This window comes from Myiozetetes cayanensis, unplaced genomic scaffold (genome assembly GCF_022539395.1).
Source record: "Myiozetetes cayanensis isolate MyiCay16 unplaced genomic scaffold, myiCay2020 scf5-8, whole genome shotgun sequence".
In the NCBI taxonomy this organism is placed as follows: domain Eukaryota; kingdom Metazoa; phylum Chordata; class Aves; order Passeriformes; family Tyrannidae; genus Myiozetetes; species Myiozetetes cayanensis.
Window position 1 is genome coordinate 21802646 of NW_026087742.1, and position 27906 is coordinate 21830551.

The 27906-nt window shown below is 40.8% G+C and overlaps 1 protein-coding gene across 20 annotated transcripts in view; it reads right to left on the reverse strand.

Annotated features, from left to right (window-relative positions):
* Positions 1 to 27906, reverse strand: part of ZBTB20 (zinc finger and BTB domain containing 20) — a 476987-nt gene that overhangs the window by 64953 nt on the left and 384128 nt on the right. Inside the window, exon 6 of one of the 20 annotated variants that reach the window (XM_050333935.1) lies at positions 13261 to 13344. The exons of 18 other annotated variants lie outside the window; for them this stretch is intronic. The gene's annotated coding sequence lies outside the window, so the exon portion shown is untranslated. Of the gene's footprint in view, positions 1 to 13260; positions 13345 to 25335; positions 26299 to 27906 lie in introns of those variants that run through there. One more of the 20 variants, XM_050333939.1, reaches the window with a different exon arrangement.

A 27906-nucleotide genomic window follows, 5' to 3' on the forward strand; every position in this document is an offset into this window, starting at 1 on the left:
CTCTGAACTAAAGATGTTATTCTGCACGACTGTGTTTATGTGCTGTTTCCTTGCATCGAAGACAGAGAGAATTGCCTTTTTTTTGGTGGATCATCATCAGGAACTGCTGCCGAAACAAGACAATAGCCTTGAAAGCTTTGCCATGGGGCCACAGAATTGCCTCTAACACAGGCATGGCAGGAGATGTCAGCTGCCACCACCATCTGACATTGAATGGGATCGCAACCTATTTCCAGATGGTATGAACACTGAGAATCCAATCCTCACAGGCCTTTCTTATTTTGGTAGTCTCACCAACACTGGTGATACTGGCCTTTTGTTACCAATTTTTCTAGTTGCTAGCAAGAGAGGACTTGAACATTTACTGAAACAAAATGGCAGAAGGCAAGACTGCCATGAGACTACTGTAACTTTGATACTGTGAATGGTGGGGATAAATAATGAAAACCAGCTCTATCTACCTTCAGAAAGTTGAGAACCACAGTACTGGATACACAGCTTCTGTATCTCCGGCATTTTAAGAGAGAAAAGCTGTTAATTTCCTGCTGGTCCCATGTTAGAGCAGAGTTTTTGGCATTCATCCAGCACCAATTTAAGGAGTTAGTAACAAAAACTAGGTCTAAAGTTTAAAGCCTAAATTTCGCTCCCTGGTTTCTACTGGTGCTACAAACATGGCAATAGGGAAACTGGACTACTGCTATTAACAAGCTGTGTTCTTGTCTGCAGTTTGTAAACATCTGATTAAAATGTGTATTTTCATATTATAAGGGTCAGGTGAACCACATTTAATGCCAATATGTTTCTGTTTATTACTTTGGTGCTTTTATTCTCTGATTTTTTTTTTTTAATAGTTCAGTTTAACTTGATTTTATAACAAGAGACACAGCTGTATTTTAAATGTTTTATAAAGAGTTACTCTAAGATACACATTTCTTGACCCAGTACCTCTATTTAGCATCTTTCTTGAGACAAATCTGCAATTTGGGAATGGCAGAAGATGAAGAGAGAGAGGTGCTAGCACAAAGGATTTCATCTTAATGCTTCACATTCCAACACATTTCAGGGAGAAACTGCTAAAAGGAACTGGCTCTTCTAATACACTCCTTATCGTGAAACCACAAAGACAGACTGGAATGAATTTTTAACTTCTGTAGTGATAACATTTGCCCCATCTCTTCTATCCTCATGGATATCCTGGGAAATGGATCCTGGACGCAACACACAATGCTAGCTGCCAATTACTGCTTCACAGACCAGCATCTAGCTGGTAGTGGGAAGCAGCAGAACCTCCTGGCATTCAGTACTTTAGAAGGTGCCCATCCGCAGAGATGACACCTGGGACCAGAGGGATGGCTTGTTTGCTTAGGAGGCATTAGGCACTGAAGCACTCAGGCATGGACAGATTCTTCCATTCAAGTGGAAAGAGCCTACGAGAAATTGTTTATGGTTTTATCCACAGTGGTAAACAATTTACAAACTTCCAAAACAAGGTTTGCTAAATTAACTCGAAAGATGACCACTTGGTCTTTCAAAGCAACTAAGTAATCTTTGAATCTCTTTGTTTCTCCAACTAATTTTAAGAACAGATTGCATTTTTGGGTTTGGTTGTTTTGCTTTTTTTTAATTTTGGCTAGGAGCACCTACACCTTCTCAGTTCCCTGAATGCTCTAGGATTCATATGAAACATAATCCTGTATGTCACTACACCCTCTCTGTGGAAGGTGTCTAAAAAGGATCTTAATCAGTTGAAAATCATAATGATCTCCTCCAATATAAAGAATGATGACAAACAAAAAGATATTCTTTACAATGCCTCAGTATTCCTATCCTTATGTCTTTCCTCTTTTCTTTGATACTGCCTATTCCCCCTCAAGCTGGAACTTCAGTACAGACACTCTTATTTCTATGGGTTTGTTCTTTGCTTTTCCAACCACTGTTGCATCCTTTTTTCTTTAACTCTTATCTGGGATTTATAAACCTTTCTTATGGATCTGCTTGGCCTGGACTTGTGCTTAGTGAAAAGTATCTTTTTACTTGAACAACTTACAACTTTGCTCATTTGGGCACACTCACCTTCCTGCTTCTTACACTTACACAATACCATGTCTCTGATATGGTAAGAAGTCTTTGTGAACCTTTCAGTTTTGAATTTTACAGTCTGCCTTAAATTGTCTTTCTTTTCTTCTTTTCTTTTCTTTAAACCAAAACAAAATAGGCTACCATTATGTATCTGTTCTGCTATTCAGCAGCATTAGAAGTGTTTCTGAAGGAATTCTCAAACACTGCAGTGTGGCCTGGGCCAAAGAGAAGTTCTTTAAAGGCATATTATAAATGAAAACGCTCTCCATAATAAATGCTATTTGCACAACTGCTTGACTTCTTCCTTCTAGCCATTCACTAATGAAAATAATATTTCTAATTTACCTAAATAAATAAATAAATTGTAATGTCTGGCAATATTCTCATTCCTACCAAATAATTTTAAAGGAATGTATTAAAATGCAGTGTGATGGATTTATTTTCATGAAAACAGGGAGGAAGACAATGAATCTGGTAAGACAAGATGCCAAGATCTTTATACACAACATTCTTGAAAATCTACCTCTTCCCATTCTATTTAAGAAAAAAATTTTGCATTGAAGTGGCTTAATCCAAGGTACTATAAACTTGGGAATTCAAACTAGATGACCATTTTTTCAAATAATTCTTAGATACAAACCCATCTTACATATGGTTCCTAATCATGGACTCCAATATTATATTGCTAAAGGAAGGTATAATTTTTATCGCTTACCCTCTCCAAAACTTTCCCCAAGTGGCAGCCCACACATCTGATCCTGTTATTTTTCACTTGTGATTCTGGATAAATGCAACAATTGTCTGGGAGATACTGCAAGGTCCCTTAACACAGGGTGAATTGGGTAAAGACTCAAAATAAGTGGTGCCAATCCTTTATCCATCTGGTTTATGACTGTTCCAGATGGAAGGAGGCTATTAGAACACCACTCTTAACTCACAGCGAAGGCGGAATATAGTCTCCAAATTAATGATTTACCATATGAGCGACCTAAGCTTCGTCAGAAGGCCAAGAAAGTATTTGGCCCACTCGAAAATTTTCATATCCGTCTCGAAATGGAAAGGACCAGATTAACACTTCCTGAAGTTTAGTACCAAAGGGAGCTAGGACAGCTTGACAGTGCCTGGCAAAAGCAAGATGGAAGTCAGCCCTTCAACTCTTGGGCAAGCTAAAAACACAGGTCTTCAGCCCACAATATATTTTAGGACAGACATGATCTCCTGGGGCAGAGTTTTCCAATCCAGTCACGCAGGTGCAGCCTCTGACATCCAGCTTTGCTTAAAATGAGAAAAGCTACCAAAATGAATTACTTTCATTTTTGTTCAACTGTTACGTTACGCAACTAGTGCGTACAACCGATGCAACCGTGAAGCAAAGGAGGCAGTCCATGGGGGGTGACCAGGGGGCCCCCGAGCTGCTGGGGCAGCTGAGTGGCAGGGCAGGGCTCAGCACACAAAGGGCCAGATGAATAGGAGGAACCCAAAGCTTCGAGTGACACCTAAAGGCAGCTGGGATAATAGAGACCTTTAAAGAGGTCTTTGAAAGTGGAATGTGGAGCAGGGATAGCAGGGTACAGGAAAGGCATTGCTGAGGATTTTTCTGTTCGTTAAGTGAAGTAAAATACAGCCCTCGCTCATTATGGAGGCAGGCAGCCTCGCCTGGCTGATACATCTCATCAGCCTATTAATAAAGCTCTGCTCGAATCTAGTTTCACAAGGCAACCCATCAGAGCCTGTGCTTCCAACGTGTGGTACAGGCACAGGGCTATGGAAAATCTCACCCTCCAGAGAGACCTGAGTGAGGCAGTCTTTTTCATTAATACCAAGTCTGCACAATGAATCAACAACAGATTCAATAAGGCCAGGAAGAGCAAAAATAGAGCTTCTGACCAAATAAAAGATGTAATGAGATCAGAGTGAATTTAATGGGAACCTCTATTCCACTGAATAGGCAAGGTCCCAGACATCCTCTTTCCTGGGTCTCAGGAGCTAAGCCAATAGATTTCAAGTTGCATCATTAAGTTCAAAATCAGACGAACTGTAATTGAAATAAAAGTCTTATTTTTGGCTTGTTGATCAAAATGGAGCTCAGATGTGCCTGAGGGCATGATTTTCATCAGGACCTCAATGCAATCCTTGATTTCCCAAGCACTGCACCTGCAATGAATCATGGGCTCAACTAGTAGCATATTAATACCCAGTTACCTGGTGTGCAGGTGGAAATAGAAAATGCAATATTTAAATGCTTTAAAAGCACCTGCCATTTATAATGAACACAATTCTTTCCAGGCACAAAATTGCATCTTAACACACATATGCCATTACTGAAAATCATGCCCGATGATTTTGAAATAGTATATTCACATTTGTGCCTACATCCTGATAGCCTTTCATTTCCCCTCCCTCCAATAATTAGTCTAAAAGACCTTCTTCCTGACCAAGGAAGTTAGTCGAGTCTCCATATCCTGATCATAGCAGATCCCTTAACCTTGTGGGAGAGTATCACAAAGCTCACATCAGCCGAGAGCCAAGCAGTGATCCTACACTGTAACTTGCAGTCAAAGACCACTAGTTAAAAACAGCATGTGGTCCTGCCTTCAATATGTAATACAGCAGGTGATGGAGAACTGAGAGAAATGAAAAATCTTGTTCTCATGGGTGAATGGACAGCCTGTCATCTGTCCAATTTTCCCCACACATGAGTAGGTAATAAATACAAATTAGCATCCATTGTCCTAACGTCTTGAAGCTTGGCCTCTAACTTGGTGTCACACACAGATTCAGCAAGTCCCGTGGGATACTCTGGTACCTAGGCAGAAGAGAAGATAATTTGGGAGTTTGGTGACCTGGGGCAGACAAATGAAAGAAATAAATGGCTTCTACGTTTCGCTTGTTTCCTGCAGAAGAAAGCATCTGCATCAAAATGAGTTTAAACATAAGGGAATACATTCTCAATGTGTTGCACAGGGATTTAGCCACATGACTCCCATTGATGTTTATGGGAAATGAGTGGCTAAATCCCCATGTAATAGGTTGAAATTTTAGCCCAAGGAGACTGACTGTGGAGGAACTCATCAAGGTCTCTGCCTACAAAAATTGTGAGCACATCAACCATCCTCAAATACCATCTCTCTTTACTAGTATAGAATCAAGGGGACCCCTTGAAAGGGACCAGTGAAATTAACTCTTTTTTAAAAGGTTGCTGAAAAATCTATAAAACTGCTCTGCTAGCAAGTGCACAAACATGACCTGTGGGTGCAAGGGCATGTCAGAGGATGATAACTTTTGTGTTGATCATGTCACTATTTACAAGCTAATGCTCTCCTGGAAGACAATAACACATTATTGAATGATTTAATGATTCAGACTTCAGCAACAAAAGGCATCTAGCAGCATGGACATCCTGCTATAAAATGCATCAAGAAGAGCTTCTAATCACAGTTAGTCTCAGTAGGTTGCAAGAAAAGAAGGAAGATGCTAAATCCCTTGGCTTTTCTCCTGCCTTAAGGAGGATGGAGATAAGCGTCAGATTAAAGTGAGAGAATCTCTTCTGTTTTCCAATTACACAGATACGGGCCTACCACAAGCCAGGAAGTTTTCAGTAGCCAAAATTCACAACCAAATCAGCAATATGAGTATCAGATTAGGAGTTTAACCAGGAAATACATGTCTAATTCTTTCCTCAACCACATGACGGTTACTGCTCAGGATAAATTAGCAAAGGACTAGCCTATTTCTGCCTAAAATACATAGTCTGGGCAAGAGTGTTGCTGTGAGACCTGCATACTTTCTGTAGCAGCAATGACAATCAGATTCTGCAGACATTTCCTCTCACTCACCAGGGTGTTATGGAGCTAGGATGGACAAAAATCAAGTGTTTTAACATAGCAGATCATTAGATTATATTCCATCATCCAAGTTCAGGTTTAAAGGGAATCTCATTCAAGTACAGTTATTATAGGAAGCAGGTTCTTCACAGATGTGCAGCCAGCAAAACGATTGCTGCATGTCTGTAGTTTTTTTGAATATAGCCGCTGAAGAAAACCCTTCCTGCATAGATTTCATTGTTATTTCATAGACTTGAGAAAACTCCTCTGAAGGTTGTGATTACAGCAAAAGATTTTTTTTACAATCATAAACCATCAGTCAGTGCCATTTGATGAAGTTTGAGCAATGCATACCTATTCCTCTTTGGCCATCACACTACAATTTGAAAAGATAAACCGCAATCCTCTGTGTGTTTCAACTCTGAAATAGTGTATATGAGAAAATTAATCTGGCAGCCTCTTCTGAAATCACAGGCTTCTGAGATGAGCAAATGGGTACAGTTTTCTTTTAACTGTTTTTTGAACCCCATGTGTTGAGAGAAAACAACAGAATGGAAATTGCTCATCAAAATGTTAACTTGCGGCACGGCAGAGCCCCAAAGCAGGTGTGTGGCATGCCGTTCCCTTCGCTGACGTGCCTACCACATGGCACCCAGTTCTGCCACCTCCATCCCTTCCTTTTGGAATTCTTCCTCCTGCAAACACTGAAATGTGGCTTGACACTGAGTCTAGCACAGAAGTGATGTGACCTTTCAAGAAAGCAGGCAGTTTGGGAAAACCCTCATTTAGGATAATCCATCATGGAATAATCCCTTGGATTATCTGTAGCGACCACAGTTCTTCCAGCCCAGACATAACCGTTTCAGGTTATTTTGCTACTAGGAGCATATCTAGTCAGAAAAATAATATTATCTCACTAATTCAAGCTAACAGCTAGGATGCTGACCTATCACAAATAGTTGAATTTTTCAAATTAACAAACACTTGAACAGACAATACAAAATATAAATAAATAAAGGATAAAGCATCACAGAGCACACTTTGCTCATTTATTTTGACAACTCCTTAGGTTTTAAATTGTGGAAATACTTTAGAATGTACAAGTAAATGTGCTGTGATGAACTTTCTAAAAATAATGAAGGCTTTACCATCTTTGAATGAATGTTTATCCCTGTAGCATGTAGCTGGAACTGAAAGCTAATGGAGAAGTTACTGTACAAAGGTGGCTGAGATTTTCAGAGAAAATATGGGAGGAGAAATGGTTTTTTTTGACTTATTCCTCATAGTGTTGAGTGTACTTGGACATCACAGACTGCAGAGAAGCCAAAAGCTATTCTATGTCTCCTTTAGCCTTCTGCTAAACCACAGTGAAGGATCACTCAGATTTCCCTAAAATGTCTAATGAAAAACACAATATTGTTTCTCTGGTATCCATATCCATTTGCCTTGCGTAGGGCCTTGCCAGACTTTCACAGGGGTCTCAATCTGATATGCTAAATTTCAGATACCTGCTCACAACCAAGTTTTGGATAAAGAGATGGATTTGAAATAAAAATCCCCATGAGCCTAAAATAAAATTTCACTTGCTCAAAAATTCCACATTTCTTAACATATTACCCAGAATTTTAGAAGACACTCTTGAAATAGAAGCTTAAGAGTATAAAATGTTTATCTTCACAACCTTTCCCCCCCCTCTTAAAATGCAAGAAAATGTTCTATTTTTCTAAGGCATAAACACAAATGTTGCTCCATAAACTAAAGAGCAATGCTCTTCTTCCAGTTGCATTTTTGTCTTTTTCTCCCACAAAATACAATGGAAGCATAGGATACCTTATTAATGACATTTGAAAAGATGTTATTAAGCCTGTGCTATGTGAGTAGTCGTCTCAGGGCTTAATCTATCACTCTCTTCCTGGGCAAAGCAGCAAACTAACATTTCACTGGTTTTCTTATTGCATTGGTTCAGTGTGGCCTGGATGTGCCAGAGATCACTCTGTCACTCTCTTCTGGAAGAGCAGAGGAGGTCCTAACATACTTCCAAGGGTCCCTGCATCCCCAACATGAATGCATCTTCTATTTGCTTCCAATTTTCACACAAGTGTTTCCCCATGGGTTTACATTTCCCTTTCCCAGCAAGAGAGAGAGAGAGAGAGAGAGTATCACCTGAATGGGGAACTTGAGAGGTTTCAGAACAGAGGAAATCTCCCTGCAAAAAGGTAATGGAACATAGGAAGTTTAAGAAAATCCTGATCATGCCAAATGAGTTATCAGGCTGCAGAGAACTCTGTGGGCTACAGTGGCCTGTCTTTGCAGGCCCTGGTATATTTGCTGAATTCATGTTTTCTCTTAGAAAAGGCAGTATGAACAACTACTGTTTCAGGTAGCAAAGAAGGGTTACCAAAGCACACATGCATGGCACTCTTTCCAAATCTTCAAGAGGGAAAAAAAAAAATTGGACAAAAAATCCTCACAGATTCTGTCCCTAAAGAAATATGAACTCTCAACAATTTCAGCCATTGGGTTCCAGCAGCTGCTGTTTATTCCTTTCCCCCACAGAGTGAAAGCTGAAGAACAAAAGGCTGAGGACAGAGTATTGCGAGTGAGCTGGCACAAGTCAAAGAATTGCACTCAACATAAATAGGCTAGAGATGAAGAGGGAAGTTGGTAGGGCACGTTATGCTGATAGCACATTTATTTACCACAGTACAGGGCTGACCGAACAGGCAGGGGAAGCAGACATTGACTGGACTGGGCTGGTGGAGGGCCTAATCAAAATTTACTAGGAAAAACATTCCTAGTAAAATATAATACAGCATAAACCATTGTTATCATACTTATTACAAAGTTAGTGTAGTCTTCTACTCAGGTGTGACAGTATTCAGGGTAAAAAAGAGGCAGCTCTTGCTATGTGGACAGCACTGTTGGACTTTTCAGGTTTGCCATTTCCTTGTGACCAGAGAGGTAATTAACTCATAGACATAGTGTGATTTCAGCCATGGAATGGCAAAGGGAGAACCAAGTCATAGCTCTGCAGATACTCAGTTGCTCCACTGGTGGCCTCAGCCTTTCCCTTCTTCTCAGGATGGAATTTATTATGATAGCTCTGAGCTCTGACTTCATTCTTAGTGGCTGAATTCGTGTCCAAATGTCTCTTTGCTGGCTGCTTAAACTAGGTGGGGGGGTATTGCCCTAGAGGATCGTGCTGTTTGAGGACAATAAACAGCTCTAAAAATCCATTACTTTTCTTTAACCCCCACCTCCTCATTAGCATTTTGCAGTAGTAAATACAAAGTGCAGATAAGCAGTGGAAACAGAAGATGTGAAATACCCATGACAAAATACAGAAGCATTGAAGTGATGCTTCCTCTGCTTTTACTTGGAGCAGAAGTTAGATGACATGGTAGGAATCATAAAACTGAAAAGCAAAAATATTTTCAGCAAAAAAAGTGATTTGATAATTTTTAAAGATTATTCATAACCTATATTGCACTAGAGAACCTAAGTCCCCAGGATATGTTGGGATACATGCTGTGTGGCTTTCAGGATGGATACCATCTCATACTATCAGCTGAAATGCATTAAGAGCCATATGATGCCCTGTGGTCTAACAGCAGGGTATGCAGCATGGATCAACTCATCCCTAAATTTGGTGGGCATGATATTCCTGGAGCAAAGCTCACTCGCACCCTTACCAAGACAAAGTTCAAGAGTCTTTTCTTCTCCATGACTGTTTTAAGAGAGAGATGTGTCCTTAGAGGAAAATGTTTAAGTATTATTCAGTATTTTCCTGAAATTTTCTGGTGCTGCTCTTATTCAGGATTAAGTCCTACTTTATTGTGTTGTACCAACAAGCAAACAACAAATCCAACCCCAGAGCATTTAGTCTAAATCCACTGGATTTTATTGCAGTACTTCTTAAGTGGGAACAGACCTCAAATGCTACTTCTCCTTTTCTGAAGGCAGAAGACCATAGCACTTGAGCTCAGAAGCTTGACCATTAATTGTTTGGATTGCAGAGCCTATGACACACTTAAGTAGCTGAGCACAACAATAAACACAATAGCCAGTTCATTAAATCATTCTTTGTTAAGACCTTCCAAGGCTTTGGGCTTAAGCCTCTTAAAGTTGAAATCATTATGCTTTTTTTTTTTTTTAAACAAATGAGCAAACATAACTCACATAAAAAGGGGAAAGCACAACAGAGTCTTTGATGTATGCATCATCACTGTGATGTCTTACTGAGATTAAACTATATGTCTAACACCGCAAAAGGTTTCAACAGCTCTTTCCAAGGAGAAGCTGAAATCAGGAATGGCAATAAAGTGCTGCTGTTGCTGTCACCTCTCCTGCAACAGCTTTCCTTGGCTGTCATATCATGAGAGAGGCTATCAATAAACTTTGTAGAGTGGTGTTTGTGGTCCCTCTTGTGTCTGTAAGATCCTGTCAAAACCTTGACTTGTTGACGCACCCTGACAGGCTCTGAGGATGACTGGAAATGACAAAAGGTGGAAGAAGGAATGGAGGTTTGCTGCCTTGGGCAAGTTTGTTCTTTTAACACTGTGTACTAATATTCCAGCTTAGAAAAATGGAGCTGAACTATTCACAGCCTTAAGTTATTAGGCAGGCATTTTACACAAGGCTATTTAGATATGGATAAAATACCTTAATAAAATGCTACTGTGATGAGTGCACCAAGTTATACTACTTTTTAAATAAAATCATAAACTGCACCCTTTATTTTGCTACATAGCTCTGGCTGTCTACAACTCATTTCTTCTCTCTGTGCCAACATTGCAGCCACACTGCAAAAGAACTCGGTTTCCCTTTCTCCATAAAACAATCCTGCACTTTTACTCACATCATACGCCATGGGCAGAATCTTTGCCTTTCCCTTCCTGTAAATACCTTCAGTATGTGAAATCACACAATATTTGCATAAGAACATATTCTAAGGAAAGCAGAAGAGATATGCAGAGCTAAGCAAAGAATTAAAAGAAGAAATTACCATCTTTTCCCCCACTGTTGCTACTATCTGCCTTTTCTCTTCTCCCAGCTGTTTTGGTTATGATGTTTGTTGTTTACAGCCATGTTGCACTAAGAGGCAGTTTCTGATGGGTGCTGAGTGCCCACTGGTTTTGATGTGTTGTGAAAGTTGTTAGGGCCTGGTTTCCTTTCCAGAGGTATCCCCTAGACTATAAGCAGTATAAAGCTGGGGAATGTTGCTTACAGGCTTGTGAAGGGACATGTTCCTCTTTGGAATAACAAATACAAACAATAACGGCTATGTTCAACATCCTGCTCTGTCAGACCATTAAATCACTTTCTTGCAATTTTTACCACTTCTTACAATTGTTACCACTATGAATTTCAAGACAGAGCTTACCCTGCTATGATTACAAAATCATGGCTTGGTCAAGGACTCCCTCTCTGGGAGGGAGGCACACCAGCCTCCAAGGTAGTGTTTCCTGAGAAGAGGAGGGTGAAAAAAAACAAACTGGGAGGGGGAGAAGGAGGCAAAGCCTGATTCTTTTTCCCAACGTAAGGTACCTCAGCCTGACAGAGATATGTGCCCAGGACAGTTGTGGCCTCAGCTCTAAGACTAGGCTTTTTCTGTGCAGACACAAAGCACTTACAGCTTTAAAAAACATGTATAAATGAATTGAGAGTTAAAAACTACTAGAGAATACTCCATGGGATTATCTGTACCATCAAGACAGGAAAACTTTGCAGATGCTACTGTCTCTCTAGAGGAATAAATGCTTGCATTTTAATATTCTCAGCAGCTGGTTCCTGTTGAATGCCATCAGGATGATTCAGCCACCCACCAGGAACACCAGTAGCAAGTGCACACACAGAGAAATCTGCAAAACTTTCTGCTCCTGATGCCAATGTTGCTACTTTGGCAGAGTCTGCTCTGTATTAGCTATTCTTCATTACTACCAGTAGCAGGTTTAACTTCACCCCAGGATGGTGAAAGAAGAAGAACTAGTTAGTCCCTGGGGCTGCTCTAATCAATCCAATTGTCTGCCTCCTATCAGTAGTGCTTCCCACAATCCACATCATTAGCAGCTTACTCTGTGGTTACCTCATTCACTTTCAGCCTCGCCACAAGTAACATATCTTCTGTGAGCTCTCTCTTCAAAATGATGGTTCAGGCAGTCTGATGTCCTTCCCCTACAGTGGTCAACATCAGATGAAAGGAACATCACCTTATAACATGCTTGGTTTCTGCATGAGACTCAACTGCAATAGATTACTTCCTCACTCTAGCTGATGATCAATTTATGTCTAAAAATATGAGACCTGCTATCTCTCCCCATTAAAAAAAAAAAAAATTCAACCTCAGTGACGTTCTGTCTGTGGTCTGTGGACCACTTCCAGGTGTTTTATGGAGGTGCATCTGTCTAGCAACAATAATGAGGCATTTACTTTTCCTCAAGTGGCAATGCTTCCTGACAGTTGTTGACTGGGTCAAATCACTCAAGGTTTCCTCTGATTCTACCGGGACAAATTTCTGCCTCTCTTTTGTCTGGCATTTCTTGGAAGTAAACTGTGATGCCAATCCACAGAACCCTACCTGGAGAGGCCAGAAGATAGAGAATACTGAACTAAACAGCGCAGTCACTCCTGGAGGTTGTTGTACCCATAATTATGGATTCTACAGTAGGGAAAAAGACTTTCAGTTCTAATTTGTGTGATGACTGACAGCCAGAGAGTAAAACCAAACAGCTCAAGTGCAAAATGGTGGGAACATAACAGAGCAGTTGCATTCATCTGGTTCATAATGCCCACTTAGGTCTTCCTCCTTAATACTCCTGCCATTTCATTCAGTTTAATATGGAAGATGCTACAGATGGACTGCAGTGTCACATCAACATCTACCTCATTACAGAGCATCCTAATTTAACCATTATTCAATGTTTTGGGAAAAAAAAAATCATGCCTTCAACGTGGAGATAAATGTTAGCACAGACCAAATCAGTGGTGTTGGCCTTCCAACAGCAACAACCCCAAATACCGGTGCCATACATAGAGATAACTGCTCAAGTAATCTGTCAAACAAACAAAAGAAATTTAGGTTTACTGCCTGTGCCATGTCGTCCTCATGTGGAAAACAAGCCAAAATAGATAAGTCAGAACTTGTGCATTGGGTAAGTGACAGAAACAGTATGAACACAAGTGTTCGCATGTCAGATCCCTGATGTACCCGTACAGCTTGTGACATCTACTGCTGACTGCAATGATATTCATCTTGATTAGAAGTGATACTATCATATTCCTTACTTGCTTTGCAAAGAATATCTTCAAGAAGCTGTGTCATTTCCAGAATCCAGAGTGGTCCCTACCATGATCTCACCTTAAATCAATAAAGTTATGGAACCACCACTTGCTTTCTCTAATGAGTGAAACAGCTAAGTGCCATTCAGAGTCAGCCAGGAGTCTGTAGAAATATGGAAAAGAGAGACAGGATGGCAGCAGAAAGTGAGTGGATAATCTTTCATACTGACTTAAAAATGAAAAAAATAAAAAAAAAGAAAATTTTAACCTTTTGCACAGTTTTCTGGTATTTCATCCCATGTGAAGGATGAGAATTAAAATTCACAGAAATTAAAATCACTGAAAAATGGGGATTCATTTTAATTAAACAATAGAAAACAGTGTTTTTGGGGTTTTTTCTGCCTTGAAAAAAGAATGGGGATTAGGGGAAAGAGAACATTTCAATTTCTTTTATTTTTTTTTTTCCAATCAATATTGAGGGTTTTTTGATCAGATCTTCCAGTAAGCTATCTCATTGGGTGTGATGTGGCAACAAGAATCTATCACCAATTGTAGTTTCAGGGCTGAGAATGCACTGGATTGTCTTCTTTGCTATTTTTAGTATATTTTAAATAGCCTTAAAGAGAATGAAAATTCTTCTCATACCAGTGACAGGGAGAAATGGCTTTAGAAAGGTCTTTCATGTTTCCAACAGGTTTTACTTCTTTCTGCTTCTGAATATTTTTTTCTTTGCTTGCACAAATGCAACAGGATAGCCTTGTTTGAAAGATTTTGGAATATGACACTTGATAATCCATCAATCAGTGAGAACACCCAGATATGTGTTTCTAGTAAGTGGTGAGTGTCATGGTGTTAACTTCCACACACTTCATTCACACTGGAGACAAGTCAGCCACACAAAACCAGTCTGAAGGGATTTTTTTTTTTTTCTTTTTCCATCTTCTTAAAAGTACATTAGCTTCTTAAAAGCTAGTCTGAATGATCCAGACTGGCCCTATTTCAGTGCTTGGCCTACAGTGGCAACTTAGAAATTATCACTTTTCTCACTCAATTTTCCCAGATTGGCTAGGACTACTCATGCATTTTGAAAAGCAAATCAATATCCTTCAGAAAAATATTTTTACTTTCTTGATAGAAACCAATCAGACTTTTACCTTGGGCAGAGGATTTTATCAGGTTTTAAGAGGAGAACACTAATACCTTCAAAGCACGAAAAACTCATTACACTTACACTCACTGATCTTGTAGCATCAGTGATGAGCATTACCAGAGCTATTTCACAGGTAAACAGGAGAGGAATGATTGAATATCTGAAGTGAAGACACAAGAATTCTTCATACTGAACTGCATGAAATCCAAAGCTAAAGGTAACCTTGCCAAATGTGACTCACGATTTCCTAGCATTTCACAGGCCATGTTGACACCATCTTATCAGCTGCTCCTGAGATAGGAAACCACTGGCTGGTTTTAGAGTTGTTTGGAGCAATTTGAAGCCAAGGGGTTAAGTGACCTGTTCCAGGCTGCACCATGAGTGGGCAGCAGGTAAGGAACATGCCCATATTGTGATGTCCCAGCCACCAGAGCAAAGAGAGGTGTTGCTCTGGAGGGGGCTAGAAGAGAAACAACTTGAGAAAACTAATAGTATGCTTACCCTAATAAAGTTTTACCCTATTCTTTGTTCCTTTATTGGCAGGAAAACAAAAAAAGAGAAAGAAAAAAGAAAAGAAAAGCTATGTGTGTCAGAAAACCTTTCTCTTGCCTAATTAGGCCTCCCTTTCGTTATGCCCTGAACATTGGAGTTTTAATCCTGAGGACAGAGAGGCCTTGGGCAGAAAATTTGGCCAGCCTTTTTCACAAAGTTTGAATATGTTCAGACCTTTCAAAACTGTACCAGCCTCTCACTAACCTTCAGATTAAGCAGTGCATTTTCAAAGCCATAATGACCTAAGCCCGCTGGCCTCCTGTGAGATGGGAAAGTACCCGCTGCTTGAGAAGCTACAGTCCAAAGTACCCAAGGTGAATTACTGCTACTTTTTGTTACATTCTTAACATACTCTGATATTTCCCCATTTGGTCTGACCTTATTGATCACTGCAAACTACATTTGTTTCTTTTTCCTGTTGTCAATAGCTTTACGACGCTTTTTACACTATACTCTGTCTATTCTCAAGACCTTTTCTCTTATATTCCCTCTTTATAACTGGATCTTTGCCTTTACCCACATTTGTTTTATTTCTGCCTTAAATATTCAGGAAGAAAAAGAAACCCACTCTCTCTGCATAGTGTTTCTCTTCTCTGTTCACCCACTTCTTCTACCACCAGTAATTCCTCACCTCTTACTTCAAAGTCTACTACTCACCTCCCCATCCACTCAAATTATATTCTGGGTGTCAAAATATCACCATCCATCAGCCGGACCAGCAAAGTTTATTAATACCAAGCACGGGGAGAAGATTTCTGACAGTAGAGGGCTCCTTAATACACCAGACAAAGGCACAGATGAAGTTAAGTCAAATTCAGACTCAAAAGAAGTGAACTAGATTTCAAAATCTTCAGAATAATTATCTTAAATATGTGGTCGTTTCTGATGACTATATCCCAATTACTTAAAGACTTTAAGATTATCTTTCTGAAACATATGTTCTAGTTCAGCAGAAGAAAAGTGCTTTCAGAAATTCAGTAGGCTTTATCACACAAAGGAAACTGGTTAGGACTATCAGCAGTGCCCTTGTTGGTTAACCATCTTAAGAGATGAAAAGGCAACAGTGTCCAATCTGTCTCGGACTCTGTTTGGCATTGCCCCTGTTGTTTCACCTGCTAGCAGATATTGGATAGTTTGAGACAATTCCTTCTCTCTTCAGCTACAAGGCTATTTCTTCCTGTTTGCAGGTTTACCCCTTCCCAAGCCTGGGCTTCATAGCTCCTTTAAAAATGGTGACTGTGAGGATCTAAACAGATGTGTTTCCCTAGCACTCATCTGTACACTGAGCAACAGAGCAACTTTTACTTTTCAAGAGCCTTTTTTCATTTTATAGCTCCAGTCCCTGCCCCAGCTTCTGCTCAGGGCTTTTCCAGACTGCCTCCAAGAAGACTGACCTAGTTCTCCTTGGCTCACTGAGGTCCCCAGAAGCATCACTAAGAGCTCAAGATTAATACGTTTTTCCTACTACATGTTCAAAGGACCGTAACAGCCACAGAGCTGTTAGACCCAAGACACATGAAGTTATCAATGACTCAATTTACATTAAATCACCATTTGGATATTTATGTTCTTAATCATATCTATGAGAATATACAGTCATGTCTTAACTAAGTACAACTGACAGATATGGAACCAATCGGCATCGAATACATGGATTTTTCAAGGTCTGTTTAAATTCAGTCTAAACTGTGGGTTTATGGCATCACAAAAATTTACTGAAAAAACATGAGTTAATATTTGTCCAGTTCTTTCACATGAGAAGCACTGTTACTGTTGTCAAAAAGTCTACTGTGGGCTTAAGTAGCTGTGAGAATGCAAAACAGTTTAAAATTTGAATAGCTTTCGTAACTAATAGCAAGTAGGCAATATAACAGATGGCGACTTACATGAAAGATAAACCACATCTTAATAACAATAACTTGCATTCAGAGGGGTAGTGTTTCTTAGTGCTTAGAGCATGGGACTGGGAAGCAGGATTCCCAAGTTATTCTCCTGGCTCTGCCACTGATTCACTGTGTACATTTAGAAAAGTCACTCACATTTCTGTGCCTCACTTTCCTCCTCTGCAAAACAGAGATAGTTCTTACAAATATCATCACAGCACTGAGGGAACGAGGCCCAAGTTGTTAGATTTTATAATAAGCATTTTGAGACAAATGAAGGTATAGAAGAGAGGTGTTGGCTGTTGTCACTATTCAGTCACTGATCAAATTGCAAAGTGGTTACTTTGCTCAACACTGAGCTAATAAAGCCATCCGTGGAGTGGGAGGTGGCAGCTGCTTAACTATGCTCTATACCCTTATGGTGTGGATCAGGCCAGAAAGTGAATATTGCCTCATGCAACTGACACTTCAGAGGGAATTCAAGGAGGCCAAATACAATTACCTTCATTGAAATTTAGCCAGGGCATTATGCAATCTTTAACAGCGGTCTGAATCTCTATTTTTATATCTCTGATAAAAGGGAGCACCTACAGCTCTCCAGGTTTCTGTCATCATTAGTTGGCACATTACTTCATTTTGATCAGAAATAAGATTGCTTCTCACTTGCTGACTTTGCTTTGTGCAGCTCCACAGAGTTTCAGAAAGGTCCTCCAAAGCAAGCACCAGAACAGTCTTATACTGTCTAACACGAGCATAATACAAAATGAATAGGCTGCAAATCAATATCCCCCTTTGCTTTCTAATATATATCAATTTTTTTTTTTTTTGGTATGAGGTGTGGATTAAATTTTTAACTATATAAATAGTAGAGACTACTCAGAGAGAGTCCATTTTTTTCCATGCTTGCCAGACAGAGATTTCCTCATGACTTTGGTGAGAATTTCATGACAATAGAAGTTAAAGAATTGGACCAGGATGTTAAAAATTATTACAGAGAGGAAGATTCCTTGTAGGGTACACCCTGTTGCTTCAATGTGCAGGCAATGGCACAAACTAAAGCTTGAAACCAACTTGCTGGCTTGTCTCATTAGTGAGGAAGGCTGCCTCAGATCAGCTCTGTTTAGCATTCTCCAGCTGTATAAGGTTATTGTGGCACTGATAATTTTCTGTGGCTTCTCAAGATTGTGGGGATATATTTCAACAAGCAAAAAAAAAGGCACTATGTATATCTATATCTATCTATCTATCTATATATAAAGAACAGTTGATCTCACTGAAGAAGACTCCAGCATCTTCCTACGAAGAGTTTTCACTGGTATTTCCTGATTCTCCAGCCAAAGAAATCATCACTAAATCCTTTTCTCTGGGAGGATAGAACAAAAATTATTTCTCACACTGGCTTTATGGGATATGTAGTAGAGATTAACAGGTCAAAGAGTTTTAGGTCTCCTATTCAGAGGACTGCCTAAAGAATATTCTATGTACAACTGCTCTCCAGATGGTCAAAACTGAAAAAGCCATCTGAGCAAAAATCAAGTTTTGGAAAGTGCCATGAGAAATTTTAACCAGAGGATGTGGATTCTGCTGCTTGTGCTGGCTTCAGTGGAAACAGAATCACTCTAAATACTAATTATTTTTTAAAAAAAGCCCTTAAGTTCATAAAAAGAAATGTCTGGAAATTCCATGTTGTTATTTTCAAAAGTGATGAGCTCAAATCACAAAACCTGGATCTGGATGCCCAACAGTGCCAGAAGTTCAGGAGAGTTTGGACCGACAAGGTTGGCTCAGGCAAGTGTTGAGTGTTTTCCCAGGATTTTTTGAAGGCCAATACAAGGGTTTCAAAGAGGAGAGAGGCATGTGCAACATGGCAGAGTCACAAAAAAACATCGCTTGGAATTTCCTGGGTTTTGTGAGATTAAAATTGTAAGTCTAATTAGTTTAAGGAAATTAGCTCTTTATAATTTTCATTTTGTATTGAAGAAATAAGAAAAATTAAAAATAGAATGAGAATGGAAAAATTAATGGGTTTCAGTAATTAGTTAATCAGAAAATGCTCCTGTCTTAGTGTGACTGCCCAACACATTAAAAAAAAAAAAAGAAAAAAAAAAGTAAAAAAAAAAAAGTAACCATGACTTTCCTCATACTTTCCAAAACAATATAAGCTTCACCTCTGAGCTTGGAACGACTACTTGACATTTCAACTCAGCTCATTTTTTAGCGGTAAGCCACTGAAATTGGTGTTTAGGTTGAAATACCATCTCACCATAATATTAATACAGACATAGAATAAATACATACATCCTGGCAAAAATAAACCATAATTTGTTGCTCCTACTGGCCACAGCACATTTATATGAGTTGCATGCTCTAATAAAATGTTAAATGGAAGGGAAGCCTCTTCTGAGAGCAGACCTTTTCACCAAGTGGTGAACTGGGGATCCCTGACATCTGAAAGCAGCAGGACAACTTATTACACTGCAGGAAAACACATTTCTCTGGACAGTGGTGATCCAGTCTGAGGCCTCACAAGCCACACACTGGTGCACTAAAGAGACATGTGTTAGACAAGCTGTTTTGTCCCTTGGCTATCACCCTCCTGAGCACTGAGCAGATCTGGACTGGGCTGGCTTAGAAAAAAAGTCAGATGAAAGCAGTGAAGTTAAGCCAAGTCAAAACACAACTTTGGTGCAATTCCACCAAGTCCAAGTTATGCTAACAAAACTTCAGCAACAGCGAGCCTGTCCTTCTCTGCCCAGCCCAAGCCACACTTTCAAGCATTAGTTGCAGCGTTTGGCTTTCAGTTTTCCGTACCTCTTTGCTATTTATTTTGCAAGGTAGCTAACTATGTATTTTACCATTATTTGAGCTTGTAGTATCTTTGAAATAGAATAATCTGCTCTGTAGAGATGAAATCAGCAAGTTTGAGGATAACACTTCTTTTTCTATAAAGAAAGATGCTGAGCAACAATACACTGTAATGGCCAAAAACTTGAAAGAAGTCTTCTACCTCCCACTTATATAGATCTCAAACTTCAGCCTTATCATGGGGCTGTTTACTGGTTGTCAAGTCAACTAAATTCATGGGCAGCTCCGAGAACGAGCTCACAAATAAATACCCACAGCTAGGGCTGCTCAGAGCACTGGAGCACGTGTAGAGTAACAGGGAACATCATGTTCCATGCATGCACAGCAATCTTTAAACATTCTTAACAATTACTCCAAAACCAGATTTCTTCCAACAAAGTCAGTAATTCCTTCCTCAGGACCATGAATGTGCCCAAGCATGAAACATTAAAGAAAAGTTGGTTTTAAGTTGCTAGAGGAAGAGAGAAAAGGAAAGAAACCTCAAAACACTGTCTCTGGTCAAAGAACCTCTTACTCCTCCTTGAAATGACTGGCAAAAACTAAACAAAAAGAAAAAGTGTGCTGATGAGAGTGAAGCAGAGATATTGGTACGTTTCTGAAGGAACTCGAGGCATATGCAAATAAAGGTTCAGACTGCTGGAGTCAACTCAACTCAGCTCTAGCAACTCCACTAAAGCAAGCATGCCCTGCAGGCTTCAGAGGGATGCTAGGCTGTGCACATTCTGGGGTGTCTGGTTTCCAACACTGATTCAAGGGGACCACACTAAATCCTGATGCTCTAGCTCTGTTTTTCATCAACCTATTCTCAGGAAAACCTGCACTGACTTCAGTGGGAAGTTAGATGAGAAATAAGAAATACCATCAACTAGCAAGGAGACCTCAATTCGGTTCAACACACCTACAGTAAGGCTGAAATGCAGTTGTTTCTGGATTCTTAACAGAAAAACCTCTGGGCTGTATTTGCCTCACTTAAAAGATTGCTTTTGTACACTGGCCTAAGTATACACCAGAGAAGAAATGCTAAAAGTTGGAGCTCTTGAGCTGCGCTAATGGGAATATCAGCACGAAATGTATATAAATTGTGTGTACAAAATATGCCCATACCGTCCCCGGAGCGTGGCGGTCGGCCCGCACACAGCCAGCTGCTCAACAGCACAAGTTGGTGGAAGGACTGGCTGGCCAAAGCATCTACTCCTGACGGAAAGTATCAGTAACTCCTTTGTGTCTCCACAGAGCAAACAGGATTTCGGCTTTGCTAATCTTGCCGAATTTGGATGAATAAAACACCAAGTTCCATAAAAATACAGCAGTAATTACAGAGGGAGCAAAGTTGTGTAAAAAGCTCATTTTCTGGTTTGCTTGACAAAGTATATTAGGATTCAGGTTGCATAAAACTGAACAAAAACTGAACAAAACCCCGAACACTTTAAATTCCTCCTAAAAAACCTAAATCTCCCCCTTTCAAAATCTCTCATTTATGAATGTTTTAAGGATTCTCCCCTACCTTTTTCCTTTAAAAATAAATTCTTAACAATTCTCAAAATATACCCTGAGTTTACAAAGAGAAATTAAAATATTGCACAGGAAAGTATCAAAACAAAACATTACCTCTCTTTTGGAAACACAGACTTTTTCCTTGCAACAATTTAATACATTTGGCATCAATTCACTGTTTCTATTGACGTGACTTAGCATTTTCAGGCAAAAAAGTTTTGCAGCCGTGTTTATCTAAATAATGCAGTGCTAGAGACAGCACAAACAGGGGGAAAAAAATCTCATCTCCCTTAACTAAAATGTGATTCGGTATCAGAAATATTCTTGCCATAAGGCTACTTGGCTACACACCTCCGATTGTTAGCTGCTGTCTGGCTCCCCCCATCCTATTAGTAGGCACCAGCGTTCTGGTTCAGGAAACTTTTACGGGTGGCGTACACAAAGCGCGTCTAATTTCTGCCTCGCACTTCATCCTCTCTTCCTTCAGCACAACGTTTCACTTTCTTACAGCCTTAACTTCCCCCGTTTGCTCACCTAAATGCAGAAAAGCCCAGCACAGGAATCGCTGCCTGATAGCTTTTCAAACTCGGTGTGAAGAAGGTGCCCAAATGAAGTAAATAAATAAACAGAGGAAAGTTTATGAAAGTGAAACAAACGGCAAGAAGCAGCAGGAGCGGCTGCAGGCAGCTCTGCACTTCTGCTCAGACTGATACAGGTGTATCCCAACTTCACCCACTCAGGCAGGAGATACAGAAAGACGAGCTCGAGTATATACGGACACACCAAGAAGTACCAGGGCAAAGGAAGAAGCAAAAGAGAGAAATAAAACCAAAAGGTGTTATTTATTTTTACAACTCGACAATGAACTTCAATTTTGGCAGAGGATTAAAAACAGCCCTGGGAAATGGTTAAGTTTTTTTTTTTTCTTTTCTATGAAGCTTCAGCACAAAAAGAGAGATTATAAAGGGGATATGCTCACACAAGCACACATAAAATAGGGGGGACTAAGGAGAAGGAAATGAAAGGAAAAGAAAACAAACAGCCTCCTAACAGGCCCATACTGCTAACGGGAGTCCAAATAAAGAGTCATATGATATCTGATAGTGCAGGACACGTCGCCAGGAGCTGGAGCGGATTGCCTGCAGGAAGAAAGAGCCAGTGTGTTACTGCTCAAAGAGCTTTTCTTTCCCCTTTTTTTAATTTTTTTTTCCCCCTCTTTCTCTTTTCTCCTGTACTGTGAATGTGCTACTCTCAGGTCAGCTCCATGGAGTCCCCAAAAGACAGCTACCGTCTTTCTTCCTACTTCTGGACACAGTGACAGCCACTGGAAGATGCCTTCTAGTTGAGACTGAGGGGGCTAAATCTAGGTTTCAGCTCTGTTCTGTCCTCTCTCTTCTGTTATCATCTCCAAGGTTGCAGAAACAAAATACTCACAAAAGCATGTTAGATTTAAAAAAAAATTCAAGGGGGAGTAGGGGAGAATAAAAAAGACTGAGGCAGAAAAAAAATTAGACTGCTTATCCTACGGAAAACTTCAAAGATCAAGTCCCCTTTCTGTGCTCTTTTGCTTACTTTTCCAGTGATTTCCACCCCCCCCTTTTCAGAGAGAGCAAGGGAGAAAAGTCACAGAAAACATTCAGACCATGAAAAACATCAGGAGTTGGGAAAAATCTCTGGAGGAATGAAGAAAGCAAGGATTTTAGGTAAAAGAGAGGCATTTGTAATTTGCCAAAAGTTGTTCTATTTGTTATGTTTGCCAAGAGAACGACCAGCTCTTTTTGGTGGTTCATCCCTCTCATCCAAGCATTTCACATTAAACTGGGGAGCCCGCAAAGTACTTTTGACCGGGCGCCACTACTGCTGTTACCCGTGGAAAGGCAGAGCACTTGGATGACCTGCAGTGAGGGAACCTGGTCTTGGAGCAGGGGACTTCAGCCCACGACAAGCCCCCAACTTCTGCTGGGAAAGCTGTGCCCACTGCAGCTTTGGAGAGGGAAGAGTCCCAGCTAATGAAGCTCAAGAGTTATGAGCCCCCGGACTGGATACTGGCATGAAAACAAAACTGTGTTTTAACTGGTGGTTTCACTTGTCGTGGACAGTTTCCCTTCACTTCTGCAAAGGACAGGCTGTATCCTGCAGGACGTTTTGCCACTGTAGGGTAGTGGGATTTCTAAAGCAGTGCAAGCAGAGCCCAAGAATGGATTTTTCCCCTTTTCATCATATAAGATGTAAATGGACTGATTCTCCGTGTACACTTACACAATGCACAGGTGTTGCTTAAAAACAGTGGCACAAATGCATATGTGATAACTATGTAGCTGTAACAGACAACCTCTCCTGAGGGAACCCTGCAGCATGAAAATAAAAATCAAGGTATTGCAGTAATAGTGCTCTGCATCCAGAAACAATCATCATATCTCTATAATGATTTGATCTAGATCTGGGTATAAATCGCTTATGGTTTTTAGGGGGGACATAATATCAAAACCAAGAGTTTCCTCTCTTGTTTTCTGTATCTCTGCTATATGATGCTGGTCTTAGACTGGCAATTTGTCAAAGCCGGGAAAATACGAATCAATAAAGGAAGGAAAGCAGAATTTGGGTAAAGAAAGCACTTCCTTAAGCTACTGAATTCACAACAGTATATATTCTCAAACATCCTAACCACTGTTCAGGAGAAACTGTAAAGGAGCTGTCCTGTATGCTATATACTATATGCAATAAAAATCAAATCTAAACACCTCCTTAAATGCGATGCGCTATTCCCTTCTCTATTGCATGTGCCTTTTTCATGTACAAATAGACAAAGAGTGTATCTAGAAGAAATACGTTCAGAGGAACAAAAAATCTACAGTGCAAGGGGGTCTATCCTGAAACCCTCAGTCTGGGGCTCAACTGAAGAACTAAACTCAGAAGGTGAAATGGAGCGATTTGAGAGAGGGTCCCACTGAACAGGAGGAACAAGCAAACAAACAAATAAACAAAAAAATCCCAGAGCTCCGACTAATCATTTGAGCTGCCAGTGAGAGGTGACTTTTAGACAGATGGTCAGGGAAAAGCTGGGTCCGTGGACACAGACGTTAGTGCCCCATCTGTATTTTAGGATCCTAGCTTCAACAAGCCATTACCAACTTTTTTTCTAAGTGACAGAAAGCGAAAGATTTCTGTTCCCACTCATTTGTTTCTTTTCTACCATAACCACCCCACTTCCCTCCTTTTTTTCCTCAGTAAGAATTTGTTGTTTGATTTTTTAAGTAAACAGAAACTGTTTGCAATATAACTTTTATGGGGAAAAAAAAAGATGCTAGGTAAGTTGGCAAAACAGCAACTGGAATTTAAAGAGAGAGTTAAAAAAAAAGGGAGAAAAGAACGACATACCAAACTCACTTGGTCTTGTCCCCCTTCCATTCCTGTTCTTATTAATTCCAAATTATAATTTGGAGGTAAGGGAACTGCATTTCCTTTCAATCTTTTTTGTTGCTGCCACACATTCTGTGCTTTGCTGCTCTCTTTCTTTTTAGGAGGGGGAAAAAAAATCCCTAATAAAAATAGAAAAACATATCTCAGGCGTTAAGCTCGCTCTCCCCCTTTCCTTTGTAAAGAACTCTTTGTTCTCTAGTGAAAATGCTGAAAAAAATCCCCGGGCTCCCTGAAACAAGTGCAAAACACTTAGAGGCTTTTGGGTTGGCGAGGAGCCAGAAACCCTCCCGCTGTCTGGTTAGGAAGAGAGGAAAGAGAGAGAGAGAGGAGAGAGAGAGGGAAAAAATTGGAGCTTCCTTTAATAGACATAGGAAGCAGGTCCTTTTTTTTTTTTTTTTTTTTTTTTTTCCTTTTTTTCAAAACTGGCGGTCAAGCGTTAAGTAACTCCCTGTCTAAATCCACCTGCTGGAAATGAACTTGGGTAACCCCCCCCCAGGGGTGCACAAAGAGGAGACACAGTAACACACTCCCGGCTCTTCTCCCACCCGCCCCCTCCCCGCTGCCCTGCTTCCATTCTCCCTGCTCCCGGCACACAAATGCCCACGGCTCGCGCTCCCCCTGCCACCACCAACCAACGTACCAAAATAAACGCTCGCTTCATCTCCTTAAAGAGCAGAGGGGGTGGGGGGTGAGGGGAAAAAAAAAAAAAAAAAAAAGAAAAAAAGGGGGGAAAAGCGCTTTTTTTCCATCTCGGTTGCGACAGTGATAAGGGGTAGGGAACATCTCATACCTGGTGTGAATGCTAATCAGCCAGGAGTTCTCCTTTTTTCCCAAGACAGGGAACTGTTTCCTTCCAAATTTATTAGAACCTCCTCCACTGCCTCTTTGAAAAACCTTCTTTTGTCACCCTCTTCCCAAGTCCTGATACTTCTTTAAAAAAAAAAAAAAATGGCTTCGGAGCTCCTTCTATTCTTGATATTGATTCTCTCTCTCTCTCTCTCTTTCTCCCTCTCTCTTTCTCTCCCCCCCCACCCCTCCTCCTTTCTCCTGTCTCTGTCTCTTCTGAGTGGTCTATTGATAAGTCCCTAGAGGCACTGGGTCAGCCTGCCCGTAGGAAACCAGACACAATGCACAAATCTCCGAGTGCCATTCTGCCATCAGCAAGCAGACCACGTTTAGGAGAGAGGAAAAAAAACACACACACACACACACACAGTAGAGCAAAAGACAGAGAGAGAGAGAGAGAGAGAGAGAGAGGAGAGTGTGAGAAAAAGACTGATTGGAACAGGAGGGAGGGAGGGAGGGAGGGAGCGAGAGAGCGAGGGAGAGAGAGCGACACTGCCAGTCAGGTTAATCATCCCTACTTTAATTAGCTGTTCGGCTTAGACATAAAACAATTGAATTTGAATGATCTGTCAGTGGGCTCGGCTGAACCAAAGGGGAAATGCGAATATTACAAAAAAGACTGTTGGTGTATTCAGATAAGCTCGCTGGGAAAATCCTCAAAGGATAACTATTAAAACTTACTACCAAACAAAAAGTACAGATTCAAATGGCATTATACAGAGGCCATCTCCAAAAAGGTGGGAGATCCCTTCCCTCTCCTTTTTACGCATCACTGCAGCTCTCACCGAAAAAACACACCTGCACCTTCCTATAGTCTTCAAAGACTGCCTGTCCTGCAGGGTGGGGAAGGGAGTGCAGGTTTGCCTGCTACTTCAGCTCGCTTAAGGCAAGACCATGCTGCCCTTCAGTTGAATTTTCCTGGTGGATCACTGGAATGTTATGATTCTGGAACTACACAAGCTCTGAGAGCACATCCTTGCTATGCATGTCTGCACAAACACAGACAAATCGAGTACCTGCAGGATACAGACAGAGATGCTGCAAAAAGACAGTGCTGGGTATTGGGATAAGACAAGTCCCAGGCACTGGGGAGGTGGAGAAATTATACCCAAAAATAAGTGTCAAAGCAATCTATTCCTTCTACCCTGGGCTGCAAAATGAAGCACAGTTCAAATGGATGAATCCTGGTGATACCCAGCGCAGCGGCAGCGCTGTGTGGCAGGCAAGGCAGAGATTTATGACACTTCTGCAAAGTCTGCTTCCACAAAGGTGTGGGGCAGGCGGCCTCTCCTTCTGAGAGGGAAGGTAGCAAGTAACACGCTGCTCTGACAGTGAGCTGTCAGCATGTTTAGCCCCCAGACATCACTCCCCTGCCCCACCAGAACTTTCCCTTGTCAAATGCAAGGGACCTACTTTCTGTTTCAGGACACTGAATGCCCCATTATCAGGGCTCTGATGTCCCCTTCTGAGCAAAGAGAGCAAGGAAGGTGTGTGAATTTATTGTGCAAGGCAGATATATTCTCTGTGTTTTATATACATTCTCTGTATTTCATACAGGGCTGCAGCTACAGCAGCAAGTCCATAATTCCTGATCAGCTCTGTGAACATCTGCTGTATATAAACTTTGAAATGGGCATGGCTAACCTGCAGGCACTGCTCAAAAGCATGGGAAGAAAGCAGAGAAGGGACTCACAATGTGGCTGACTGCTGGCCTTTGAGAGGGAGTGCTGGGACTCCCCCATCACTCTGCATTTTGGGTACAAATGCTTAAGGAAGGAAGAAACAAAAGAGACAGGGCCTCTAGCAATCTCTCTATAATAATTTCATCATCTTTTCTACATACATGTCCAGGCAAAACTGGCACCAGTTTTTATGTGTTCTGTCATTAATGAGAAGTTGATGGGAGGTGTCATCATTATTCATTCTTTCTATCCCCCTCTGCTATGGGAAAAGGTGGGTTCCTGCCCTTTTCCACTCTTGAAAATGTCACATGCTGTGTTGTGTGGCTGTGTCCCACCTGCCTACCAGCCCACTGGAGCTTATTGACTCAGCACAGATTACAGGAAGGCCTAACCAGGGTCAATAGGAGAGGAATGCACTGCAGAAGCAAATGGGACATTGGATTTAATAAGGTCTGTTAAATGTTATTTATGAGTTTTTTCCCAGCCTCCCCAAAACATGAATTGCTCACACTTTAAATATTATGGAAGGTAAGATGCTCCCACGGAACAGAAATGGAGATTTCAGAGAAACATAGTGCCATCAAAGGCCCCAACCCCTTTCCAGAAGAGGAGATTTTGTAGAGCACAGTGACACAGACAAGTGGCTTTCTCTTCCCTAAGTCAGTACCGAAGTAATAATGCAGCAGAACAGCTCTGGACTACATTTCTAATGAAATATGCAGAGGACTTGACCACCTTATGCAGGGGTTCAGTGGAAGAAACAGTGTGCAGTCATGTAATTACAGGCTATGGTAATGGTACAAGGGGCCCTCCCTAAGGTGGCAAAGACAACA